The 14,090-nt window shown below is 33.8% G+C and overlaps 1 protein-coding gene across 1 annotated transcript in view; it reads right to left on the bottom strand.

The window, feature by feature from the left end:
- The window catches only part of LOC132944289 (synaptic vesicle glycoprotein 2B), a 73,037-nt gene that overhangs the window by 28,945 nt on the left and 30,002 nt on the right, over positions 1-14,090 (bottom strand). The gene's annotated exons all lie outside the window — the stretch shown is intronic.

Below are 14,090 nucleotides of genomic sequence, written 5' to 3'. Positions count from 1 at the left end.
TTCACGCCGACCGGTCTTGACCTTATCCCCCCACTCTCCCGTCGGCCGCAGGCCCTCGGGATCTCGCGTTGTCGTTGTTGTTGTTGTTGTTGTTGTTGTTACTGTTGTTATTACAGACTTGCCGCCGCATACCGACAAAATCGAAAGGGAGGGGCTTAGAAAAGACCAAAAAGGGACAGCTCGAGTGCGTCTTGATACTGTACGCGTTCTTCGACATGAACTACTAGCAAATGATATAATAATATTTATTTTAGTGCGATGGTGCGATATAATACTAATATAATACAAAATAATATATAATGTTATTATTAAGCATTGTTAATAAACAATAATGGTATTCAATAAGCGTTATCGTTGGAAAACGATTTATGTTCACACTACAATATTTTAAAGCACACCAAAATATGAACATTGTATTAAACTGATGGGACATTGGCCTACTCATCTATAACGCGGACAAATGTTTATTTTAGTTCTAAAAAAAAATTATTTGGTAAATCAAAAATAGAAATGTCGGTAATATATTATAATAATATAATACTATCATAATATCATATGTATTGTTTAATACACAAGGATTGGAAAATGTATAATGACACGAATACACGATATTTTATAATTGATGTATAAATAACAATATTACACTTAATTTGTTGTAAACTTGTAAATATATTATATTATTTTAAACGGCATAATATTTTGTTCTTCAAAGAAATAACTGTCCTTATCAATTGTAATGAAATAAACAATAATTTAATGACTACTGGAGTGAACTGTAATATAAAAACGTATATTTAATAAAACAAATGAACTAATAACGTTTGTAATCGATGTATTTTAATTTTTTTAATTATCGAATTACTCATAAGTTGTAGCTTATATAACTTATAATGACATCACAACATTTATTAAATAGGTACAATTAAAATTTAAATATAGATTTAAAATATCAAAGCTATCAGTTTGACAGTTAAACAATACAATTCAGCCGTGACTGGTGAAGCGCCGGCTATCACTGCAGAAATTTGCTTACAACCATAATTCATACATTTAACATGAATATTAGTTAATAGTTATTACTTAATACTAGTAGTTATTAGTTATTACCATAGTCATAAATCATTAATAATAATATCTGTATAAAATTAGTAGATATAATTTGTAATGCACTCATTGCACTCTAGCCTATACACTCTGTATAGCCTGTCGTAATCTAAATCATGTATTAATCATAATTCATAACTCATAAGGATTTGGTTTCGAACGACTTGAACTCGCAATATTGAACCTGATAATTTTTACTTTTGCTCTCGAAAAATATTTCCCCAAGTGCCTACGTTATTTCCAACTTACTATCAAAATATGCATTATGCACCAAAACTCTAAGTATGTCATTAAAATACTGAAATAAGCAATTATATTTTTTACAGATGTTGGTTATATTTTGGTCAACAACGTTGTAATTGTATTTTATACCTACATCACGTAAAAATAGCATAGGCAATCAATAATTATAAAATATAATTCTTTATTTTTTTAAAAAAAGTATTCTGAAAACAATAGTGAATATGCCACGAGTTTTACTTGAATACTTGATATCGACTTTCCACATTTTTATGTTTTCTCCAAAAAATGAAATATAAAAATATAACTTCTTGCGGATTTAAGTGGATACTATAAAACATGTTGGAAAGTCAATCTCAACTCTCAAGTATACTTGATGAAAAATTCAAATTAATTTTCAGAATTCTTATCGCTCAACTAGATCAATCGGTACGTTGAAAAGATAAAACAACTAAATTCTAGTATCACACTTCAACATTTGCACGCATTCAATTAAATAACCGCTTTCAATCCCATTAATTACATTTTGTATTTTTTTCCCTTCTATCAATTATTATTTATACCAATATTTAAATGCTTTTTTTAGTGATTTCAAGTGAATATTTCTATAATAATTTAAAAATAGGGAATTAAGTTAAGGGCGTTGCATGCCACGATTTGCTGTCTTTGTCTAATATTATAATTTGTTATAATTATCAGTTTAACACAAAGGCATAAATTAATAGTTAAAATAAACAGGGTTATTCAGATAGTTTTTATAAAAATCAAGTATGCATTAATGCCAGTTCAGGCCTGCAGTTGTAGAATTTCTGGAAATTCTTAAGTCATATTTTCGATGCTTGGCCCCTCGTAAAATATTGAAATGCCAACCAATGGCGTACCTATTACGTTATATTTTGTCAAAATAACAAAAGCCATGTAGTAACCTGAGGAATATAATCGGACTTGATGTGTACTTCAACGATTTGTTTACATTTGATTTGGTAAACAGCGCCACAGCGGTAAGTTATGAGCTACGATAGATTTGATTACCTGCGACTACCAGTGGCGTATTACCGCAAAGGCAATATTATTATAGGCACTGACGCACTGTACTTAAAGCCAACGAACAAATTGAGGCTCAAGAAAAATTTTTAAAATATTTTATTCTCCATATTCCTCCAAAACGTGGAGAAAGTGCCTAGAGCCCCAAAGTGACTTAATCCGGGCCTGTACACTACACCACCGCAGTAATAAATTATGTATACAGAGTGATTCATTTTACACTCATTACTTGGAAAAGTATTAACTTTTTAATCGATAAATTAGTAATGTCCACGGATTGAAAGTTAAAGACCGCATGCTCAGATGTAACAAGTTGAAAGTCACAACTTACAAGACCATACTCAATTTCACAAGCCCGTAATGTTAACGATGACACTCGCAGCTGATATTATATAATACCAAATAATTTATGACGTATTGCGCGAACGTGAAATCCGTAAAACGCGATTTACATAAATGTATTGTAGCGTGATGCAGTATGAGTATCCAACATTATAATAATACGGTGGACGTTGGGGCCGTGTATAGTATATCGAAACTATATTTCGCGGGCTATTGACATTTAAAATTGAAACGCCCCGAGGGTAGGGCGGGGAAAGCCGCCTGTACGGCGTTGTGTCCGCCGGAGGAGGGTAATGTTTTATTTCTCCACTTTTTGACCTTGGCGACGAATTCAATTCATCCGGTCGCCGCCGCTCCGCTGTCGTCACTATTTAAGTCCCGCGTGCGTGCTCCGCGTGCGAACCAATTCGGTCAGGTGCGTAGACGATTTTTCGTGGAAAACCGTGTAAATCGCCGCGTATGAAAATATACTCACGAATGGACGGCCGCTGGACGCGAAAGCCGAAAATATAACGACAAAAGTATAATATTACGACGAAAATTATTAGTTTGTCGATCTCGCGACGTTATCGGTAACTGCAGCGTAGACACGTGTTGCACAAGTGCGACATGTGTATAGGTAAAATTCGTCGTGGCGCAATGCCCCGCAATATTTACACGCGTGGGGGGTCGTTTTGAGTATAGCTGGAGGGTGTCTCCGGTTCACCACACTTCCTTAGTCCTTAATGCTGCTCGTGTACTCCTTACTGCAATATGGAGCAAAATAGTGGGACAAAATTATATCGCAAATCTTTGCCTCTACGGTTCTATGCTGTAAACGATACGACCAAGACGATTTTTATTCAACATTTTAATCATTTCAACATAATTTTCATACGTGGACATTTTCATAATACGACGTGTTCGCCGCACAGTTCCGCAGTATTTTCGAAAAATATGTTAAAATAAATTATTTAAACGGAACTTTACGGTACCTATATAATATTATTATAAATTATAATATACAGCACACGCTGCGTGCTATTACGTATACCTCCTTCCTGCTGCACGATCGGCAGTCGCCGTCGAAAAGCATTATCACTATGTACGTCTATACCGTGCGAGTGTTAAATAATATTATTACAGTGTTGTAGAGCGACGTGTCGCAGTGTGTTACCTATATATTATAATATTATAATATACGCGGCCGTTCTGAAAGTGTTTCACGGCGGGACAAACGCCCTGTATACCGTACATAATATATTATTAGTTATAAATTATAATATTATAATATTATTGTATATTATTTTTCGACCGACTTTAAAATTTTGTGTTTTTCGTATACAGCGTGGATCGTTCGGTGGCGATTCCGTATAATATGTAATCATCCATTTTCGACGACAATGCGTGAGATGATTGTTGACGGATGTCATCTGCGGACGCGGATGGGGCCACGGTGGAGGGGCCCCGCACACTCCATTTAACAAAACCCTTCGGCCGGGAGAGTGAGTCGTTTATACTAGCGTGTACGCTCGCACACATATAATAGTCCATGATTGGCTATTATGTATCAGACTTTTCTTTGGGTTATTCATCCTGTTCTCTTTATAAGCCGCGTAACTAGTAACGTGTACATATCCTATGCAGCACGTCATATTATCAACGATTCGAAACTAAAACATTTTTTTCTTTTACTTTTTTCTGGGTCATATTTATTGTAATTTCCCCCCTCCTCCCCATGCACTCGTGCTAAACACACCGCGTGTAATCGTTTCAATTAAAAACGACTACTAATTTAAATAAATAAACAAGTACAGCAATAGGTGTATAAAATGCATACAAATTTTGAATAGTAGTTATTTTATACCATATTAGGTATATAGGTAATAGGTATGCATTATTTGATACTATATTATAACAACTGCGGTGCTAGTGACTTGCCTGATATAAACCGCAGGTATTGCATAATGCATTACGCATATTATATTATCATAATGACTTAATGTGGGAGAGGTACCTACTGCAGGCGTCTTCGCAAATATATATAGTTAATAGTTATACTAAATATCATAATATATTATTATAAATATTCATAATCGAGTACTATAATATAATTACTATAAATTGTCTATTGGTAATTACTTTTGTATAATATACAAATCTATATTTTAGAAATTATTTTAAAAAAGTAATACAAGTTTTATCTATTAATTGACTCGCCTAATTTATTATTTAATTCCCCATTACTAAAAATACACTCACTAAGACATTTTTTTACTCTTTAAGCAAGAAATCATTTTTTGTTTCTTATAAAACCTTAAATATAATAATATAGTACCTATGTTCATTGTCTGTTCAATTGCACATCTAATGTTCCTCCAAGGCTCCAAGGCTCCAAATCGTAAAAAATTAAATTAGTCTAAAAAACATTCAAGAATTAAAATTACCACTTAATAAGTTTATAACATGCATTAAATTAATTAGGTTACTCCAATATTATTATCCAATTAATTTTTTAATTATATGTATGGTTTATTTTATTCCTAATCAGAATGTAAATGCTATCGTTCTAATAAAAAAAAAAATTGTTCTATTGTAGCACCAATTTTTTGGAATTCTACCCAGACTAAAAAGAAAATCTGAAATTCTTGCTAGAAATATTTTATGACCTAGAAAAAAGTTTAAACTTGAAACAAATAAAATACTAACTTATAATATTTTATATAATAGTATAATAATAGGTACTAGTGTACTTCCATCAGGAATATGTTACAAACATAATACATATATAGGTACTCTACTTATGGGGGCTAAGCAATGCCATATACCATATGGCAATACCAGTCTGTACTGCCTCCATTTAGTGGTTTTTTTTTCAGAAAAAAAAATAAAAAAGGTACTCTACTTATAAATTATAAGTGAATAGTTTATAGTTATATAATATATTAACATAATAATCACAATTCGTTTACTTCAGCGCAAGATACTTGGGATGTACTGATGTATTATTTAATTATTATAATTATTATTAATTTGAAATCAATGGTAAATTTCCATGTTAAAAAAAACAATTCTAAACGGACCAAAGATTTAACAAAGATTTAATATAATCATAGTTAAGCTATATTGGAGTACCTATCAATGTACATGTACTACTGTACTAGTGTCTAGTGCAGTATGTAAATATGTTTGTAGTACTATTTTTAATTTGAGGTTGTTGAGTTATATAAAAAAAAGACATTGTCTAACCAAAGCTTAAAAATTAAAATTAATGCTAAATAATCCAGTTAAAATTCGATGAAATGTTAAAAGAAACCACAAATTATTATTACAAGTTAGTACTCAGTATAGAGTATAAAAATAATATAAAGTTTTAATAAATCTAATGGTCATAGATGCCGTGGATGTATTTCTTTTTATAAAAAAAAATAACTATAATAATAGTAGGAAAAATTATGAAAATTTGTTTAGGTACCTATTAGTATATTACTATATAAATAGTTACTATGTCTAAACCTTTTAATTTCACATTAGGTATATTAGTATATTACTATACATTGGGGGTGAACTGTTTTCACAAGGCTGGCCCCTATGCAGCATCGTAAATTGAAATGTTAAAAAATACAACAATAATAATTATGGCACACAATGGGGACCGGAAACTGAATACTAATAATAAGGTCTATACCTATGTGGCTACGTATATATTATTGATATTCCCATAACAATAATTAAAATGTATAAAATATAATAAATATATCTCATTTGTATTGGGCGAATTCAACGAATATTGTTTCATGTATACTGTATAATATATTTATGGATAATATACGGGTCTATTATATTATAATATCTTAATGTAAAATATATAACATTATTGGTGTTTACTGATATACTATTAAAGCTATACATAAAATAAAATGAACACCAAGACTGGTAATAACTGGATTTATTATCTATTTCTACTAATTGTTATCAAACTATAATAATTATGACAAATGGATAATATCAATTATAATGAGTACGTGGTACGTCTCAGAATAGTTATATTATTACATACTGGACTCAAATGTCGTGAACTCAATTTATTGTATTTAATTATAGAATAAAAAGGGTGATGGTATTGTCGCCGGTATTCATAGTATTATGTTTTGATAACAGTTATTATTAATATGGATAGACTATACTACCGTAGTGGCACCCAAGTCTAAAATTATGTCTATGAAATTGGATTATTAGACAGTGTCCAGTTGTCCTCTACATAACTCGCATGGTGGGTTACAATATGGCCCACCATGCCGTTAGTAGTTAAGACTCATTTATTTATGTAAAAAATACAAATATACGTGTCGGCCGAACGAACAATTTCTCGTTCGGCAATTACCTATATGTGATGTTTCGGGCGGCGTTGACATCTCTGATCCAATGGATTTCGCATTTTTGGCAATACTGAAATCGGTGATTATGTCGTCGGCGTCCGTCCTTGTCTCGTGTGTGTCTTGGAGACAAAGGCATAGGTTCTGCGCACCGTGAACAGCACCGCGTCGACATGTACTCGTCCACATTTATCATATCGCATCGATCTCGCCTACAAATCTACAATGAAACGTTCGACGCAACAAACATACTGCCGGTTTTAAATTTTTCGTATTTTAAATTTTCGTAGCTCATATTGTCCTGTAGTGACCCGTCGCCGAAACACACCAAAATCTTTCCGCACCGCAACTTGTCCGCATTCAAATCTAACAGCAATCCGACCAACGAGTCTTCGGCTTTCCGTTTTCGGATTTTTCGGTACCACAGCAGTTTCAAAAATTTTTGTTTTGAAAACACAATTTGTGATTTTGCGTGATGTTTCAAACGGTACTCAGTGTAGCGTGACGATTCGTCATAATCGTATGCACAATTCGACGAAATGGTCACGCTTTTGTTAAACATATACGATCGTCGAGTAGACATTTTTCGTAGTGTCCAACGAGTTTCGCTCGTCTGCGTCGGATCGACCGTTCAGCGCACGCTGTTTGTTTAAATCTTGCTGTTTTCACTACGACATTTATTTCCGATACGGCATTTTTGGACATAGAACACGCGCCTACGAAATTAACTACACCGGGATCTATACTCGAAAATCAGGAATATTGTTCCGGATTGTTTGTCCGGGTTGTAGAGGTCTCAACGACCGTAGTTTTATTGTTCGGCTTATTCGGTATTTTCGATTTTGTTGAGGTGCTGTCGCTATATCGTAGGGCTGACAGTATTGAAAATAATTTTCGGTATATCGAAAAACCGAAATGTTTCGGTGTACCGAAACCGAATTGATTCGGTATACATAAATACCGATATGGTACGGTTAGGGCTGACGGTATTTTCGGTATACCGGTATTTTAAAATTATTTTGGTAAACGGTATACCGTAAAAAACCGAATGAACGGTTTTAGTGCTGTTTTCTAGTATCAATGGCAATATTATATATTTTTTTTTTTTTTTATTGATCTTAAGCTTCGGCAACTATGGCCATTAGCTGTAGTGGTTTGTTAGTGTTGGTAGGGGAATGAACACGTATGTGTTGGGTTTGGCAGAATTTTGATTGGGCACTCGTAGGTATCTGCCATGCCCGGGTGGGGGATGGCGGCACTTGTTCTCCGGACACCGTGACTTGCCCGGAGAAAAATGCCGCCCGGTGGTCGAGGATCGAACTCGGACCGGCTGTGCCGAATCCGTCGCGTTAGACCACTCGGCCACCTCGTCCCCCAATATTATATATTATAGTATATGATAAAGTAAATAATGTGAAACAATAAAAGTAAAAAATATCGATACTAGTTAGATTTTATTTATTATTTCGGTATACCGCACCATATCGGTATTTAGGTATACCGCATCATTTCGGTTTCGGTATACCGAAACAGTTCAGTTTTTTACGGTATACCGTTTACCAAAATAATTTTAAAATACCGTCAGCCCTACCATATCGGTTCATTGCGATAGAGCAATACACACCATTTGTAGTGAACGACATGGCAAACGTCGTGCGTCCCTTATACGGTGTGTTTGCGTTGCTCCCCGGATCCACCGAGCCGTATCTCTTGTGGTTCAGGTTGAAATACCGCCACCGCCCACCAGTAAAATGGTATAAACTCCATGAATTCGGGTTTTGTTACATTTTTGATTTTTAGACTTACACGCAATAGTTCAAATTTCAAAAAGAGCCATGGCGTTGTACCGCAAGTGTCTTGTTCCGGGGTGGAAAACGGGAAACACTTTTCGGTGTGTGAACGGCACAAGCGACCACCAGCACTTTTCCGAATTTCGGAATCCCCTAAAGTCTTCAGGTAAGTTGAATTTTCGTAGAAAATCAACGATTTCTAAATTACGAGCCGTGCTGTGGACTGTGGTCTGGCGAAAACAATTCTTCGTAAACACGGAGTTTGCAGATCCAATTTGGGGTTTTACATTCGTAGGCTTCGTAAAAATACCGTACTACTCGACTGTACAAATGTACGCACACGCAGTTTCTCATAGCGGTCTCATGTTGTACGGCAATGGATAATGGATTGTATGAGATACGACCGATACGAACCGTCATATACGGTCTCAGACAATCCATGTTTTTTCCGTAAACCGAAATATTCTTCATCACGTATAACTCATTCTTTCCGCTGCCGTTTTCCCTGAAAGTGGTAATAAAAATCCAACAAATGGTTGAACCATGGCCGTATCCAGGATTCATTTTTGGGGGGGGGTTCATTATAATATAAAACTACACCATCATTTTTATGAATTTTAATTTAATATAACCATGTCATTGCTTAAGGTACCAATAATACAAGAATAAATAAACCTCATTATTCTAAATACTAAATACATAAGTTTTTATTTTTATTTATACTGTATTTAACAACATTTTTTTTATTAAATTTACAACAAAGTACAAACCAGAATTTTTCAAAGTATCATCATTCTCCTCGACTGTTTTGCAAACCGATTTAGCACAATGTTAACGTACAGGAAAAAATATTTTCAATTATTATGAGAGGTATAACAAATTTAGCGTCTTTAATTGAACTTAATAACTGACAAGACTTTTGAGCTGTTTCTTTATTTATTAAAGATTCTAATTTTTCTAATGCAACAATAATGGCTGGATATAATTCTTTGAACCGCAAGACACTTTCATGCTTGTAAACCCAGCGTGTTTCACATAATGCCACTAACGTGCTATGTCTGGCCTGTGGAAGAGTTTCGATGATAGATATTCTCAATACTTCACTACGTTGAGCAGAAGAGCGAAAAAATGTTCCGACAGTTTGAATGGTGCTAATACAGTTCCTTATTGTGGGCAATGAGCTGGCGTTTGCCAACGCAAGATTGAGTGAATGAGCACTGCAGTGTACATAAAGAGCCATGGGGAAGTCTTTTTTTATGTATTCTTGAGCACCATGTAAATAACCACTCATTGCCGAGGCACCGTCGTAGCCTTGACCAACTAGAAACTGGCAGTTAATGCCGTTATTTTGCAAACTACTCATTATTAAAGTTGCAAGTCCTTTTCCAGTAAGATCAACAGCAGGTGTAAATTCTAAAAAGTCTTCACGAATTTTTTTATCGCCTTGATCATGATAACGCAAGCATACCGACATTTGCTCAATTCTTCCAATGTCTGTAGTTTCGTCTGCTAACACAGAAAAGCACTCGGCAGCATTAACTCTTTGAATTATTTTTGACTTAACGATATCACCACAAATCAACACACAAACAAATAATAATAATAATCTTATTGATCTTACGCCCCGAAGAGGGGGGATAATTTATATAATTTATTATGATATTAATATTATAATAACCGCATTAAACACGGTGCTTGTCTCGAATGCAAAAATAAAATAAAAATAGTCGGTCTCCGATAATAGAAAATAGTATAATACTATAATAGTAGTAGAAACACTAACTGATTTTCGCCTTGTACAGTGATGTCAGCCGCCAGGAATCCAAATGAAGAAATAATATGTCCGTCTACAAGTTAGAATTAAAAATTATCAACGAATAACGTCTTCTGATAAGTTACACAAACGAAATAAAAGAATACTAAAGATAACGAAATTACTCTTGACACGAAAACGAAACATTCATTAATTGTGTCTACTGTCTATAACCCTCGGTTGGCGATACGATAACGTCATATATTTATTATGATTGTATTCTATTTTTAATTTACGCGATGTTTAACACAGGACGTGGTTTGTCGCGACGGGCTGTTATATCGTATATTGTATTTAATTACAATTGTATCGCAGGACGCAGACCGTCGCGACAAGACCGCGTTCTATATGCCTGGGCCTTTAGAATTATCGCGGAAATTCAATAAAAATATTTTTGATGACTGATGACATTTCGGGGAGGGTTTGAACCCTGAAAACCCCCCCCCCTGAATACGGCCATGGGTTGAACGTGAAATCTCGAGGAAACTGTGTGCTGCGGTAGTGCGGTGTAACAAATTTGTGTATAACGAAGCCTCTACTGCCAGAGCGGATACCTCGGCGACGTCTCGTTTGATGCGTTCAAGTAATTTCACGTCTGGACAAAATTTTCTTGTATGGTAAATGTGGAAACGTCCTCTTCGCCGCTCTTAACGGCGAACCGTCTTTCTTGACACTTTGACGATGACGCTCTGACGTGATCGTCTCGACCACATTTTTTACACGACATATTTTATACTTGGAAAAAAAAATAACTTATCTAAGGACTACAACCAACGCACGGATGCGGGATGACACTAGTATGCCTGCTGCTAGTTGTAGGAGCCACTACTGTCACCCTCGATCAGTTTAGTTTAACCACAAAATTGTTTTATCGCATATTATTGTTGGCATTACTATTTACTATTAAATAACTAGCTAGGTGAGTAGATCATAAACAAAGCTAAATTGACGATGTAAATAATTATTACCAACTTTAAATTCTTGAGATTATTGATTTTTCTGTTTAACGATTATGTTGGTAAATGTCTTTTCGAAAGTGTTTCGTGTAAAAGGACCCCCGCCTGCTCCCAGCGTAAAGCCGTGACCCGCGACCCGTCCCACCCCAATTCTCAAACATTGTCAACGCCGCCCGTAATATCTTCATGGTCGCCCGAGGAGTCGTTGATTTTAAGAAAACATAAAATGTAAAAAATAAATACGTTTAACATAATCGCCGAACGAAAGATTGTTCGTTCGGCCGACACGTTTATTTGTAATTTCTACATAAATAAACTAGTCTTAACTACTAGCGGCATTGTGGGATATATTGTAACCCGCCATGTCGTAAAGAGATAAACTTTTGACACCCTATTTCTTAAATTTACCTTACCGTACAACTAGCATATTTTTTATGTCACCTACTAAAACAAACTGTATTAACAACATTTGAAAATAACATACAAATACGAGTAAGTAAAATATATCAGTCTTTTATTTACTTTTTAATACTTTATATATTTATTATATATGCACTTAATTTCTGAATTATAATATTATTTAAAATTATATTATAATTAACTACTATAATAATTTATATTTTATTATTAGATTTAAAATATACCTAACTACCTAAGTGACCATTTACTTGTGCGAGTTTTAGATGCAAATAATATTCATTGTTAATTAATAATTTCTATGTTTTACTCGCAAATCACAAGATTTTCATCAAATCTTCGCTAAATAACGATTTTCAGAAGTAGAAAAGTGAAGTTGTGTTTTAATTAATTTAAGTTAAATGTTCGTTTTGCACGAATGCATTGGAACTAAACAGAGTATAGACTGTTAGAATTAATTAGATACTGGAAGTGTTTTAATGACAATAAAAAGATTTGGAAATATTGAATTCATTTTTGTTAGGCACAATATTTGAAATTAATTATTGATGTTTCCAGAATTTTCAAGAGTATTATAATATAATTATGAATTATTGATTGCTGCTTTGTCTTCGTTTTCTAAATCCAAGTTCGTAAAAAATCATCGCAAGTCTGAATCATACCATATTTTCATAGTGTATTATAGAAGGTATGTCAATAGTTTTCTTTAAATCAAAATAATGTTAACTGATATTATTTGTTAATCATAAACATCATAGACACATATACATTAAATGAAAATGAGTTTTAAATGTAGGTCGTACACTGTAGGAAAAACTCATGTAATCATGTATATTATGCAGAATTATTCCTAAAGGCTGAAAGGAAATAGTGAATAATATTTGTAACCTATGTGCGTCGTATGTATTAAAGAAATTTACTGATAATTGATAACAGAGAGAGAGGTCCGGTATTGTTAGAAAAATATAGTAGTGAACTTTTAAAAGTTAAGACCATTTTCTACATACCTATTATCTATAAGCGAGAGAGATAAATAAGTTCAACATCATATATAACAAATTTTTTAGAAAAATATAGTATTCACTTTAGAGTTTAGGTATCCCAATATTATATGCACAGGTATTGACTCTCTCTTTCTAATAATGTAGGCTCTTGGCTAACCCGGCTATACAGTATACGGCAGCAGGGTATATTATGGGATCGCGCAATCCATATTATATTAGTATATGTCTATGATCGTTGTAATATAAATATAAAATCAATATACACTTGTATGAAGACTTGAAAAAACTACGGTATATGTACGCAGGGCCGTATTTGAACATTTTGCGCCCCGGGGCAACATACCCCCCCCCCCAAAAAAAAAAGTTATTTCTTAAATCAATGTGAGGTATATAACTACTATATTGTGTAGTATAAATGCAGTTAACTCCCATCGATTTTTGAAATTTTTTTTCGTATTTCTATGAGTTAAGAGGATTGATGGCAAACAGTTTTTAAGGAGTTTAATAGGCAATTTTAAATTGCATGCGGCTTTTGAAAATGTGATCGTAGTAAGTGATCATTAGTGTGTGTGATTGTGTGTAAAAGAAATAGCATAACACTTCCGCACACGCACGTACAAGTCTCGGTGTTGTGTGCCTGAACAGTTGAACAGCAAACAATTAAATTATGCTCATTTGTATGTACTTTTTGTCCATCTTCTGATCCTCCCGATCAACTTAATAATGCGATGATATTTTAGAAAACTGATCTGAATTCATTATAATGTTTACTTGAGATCGATCAGTCCACGTTTAAAAATGTCTGATTTTAATTCCGAATAATAGACGTTTGAAAATTTCTACATTTTAAAATATACTAACCAAATTTATGGTGGTGGGAGGGTGAAATTGGGATTTCAAGCAGATATAATAACGAACCCAAATCAGTTTTATAAGTATATAATCGCATTACTATAGGTCGAGTAGGTCGATCAGTATGACGGACAAAACATTGGTATGTTTAGGCTAAAATCGCCACCAATCCC

The sequence above is a fragment of the Metopolophium dirhodum genome, chromosome 5 (assembly GCF_019925205.1).
Source record: "Metopolophium dirhodum isolate CAU chromosome 5, ASM1992520v1, whole genome shotgun sequence".
In the NCBI taxonomy this organism is placed as follows: Eukaryota; Metazoa; Arthropoda; class Insecta; order Hemiptera; family Aphididae; genus Metopolophium; species Metopolophium dirhodum.
Note: the sequence above shows the minus strand (reverse complement) of the source record. Positions and strands in the feature narration are given on the sequence as shown.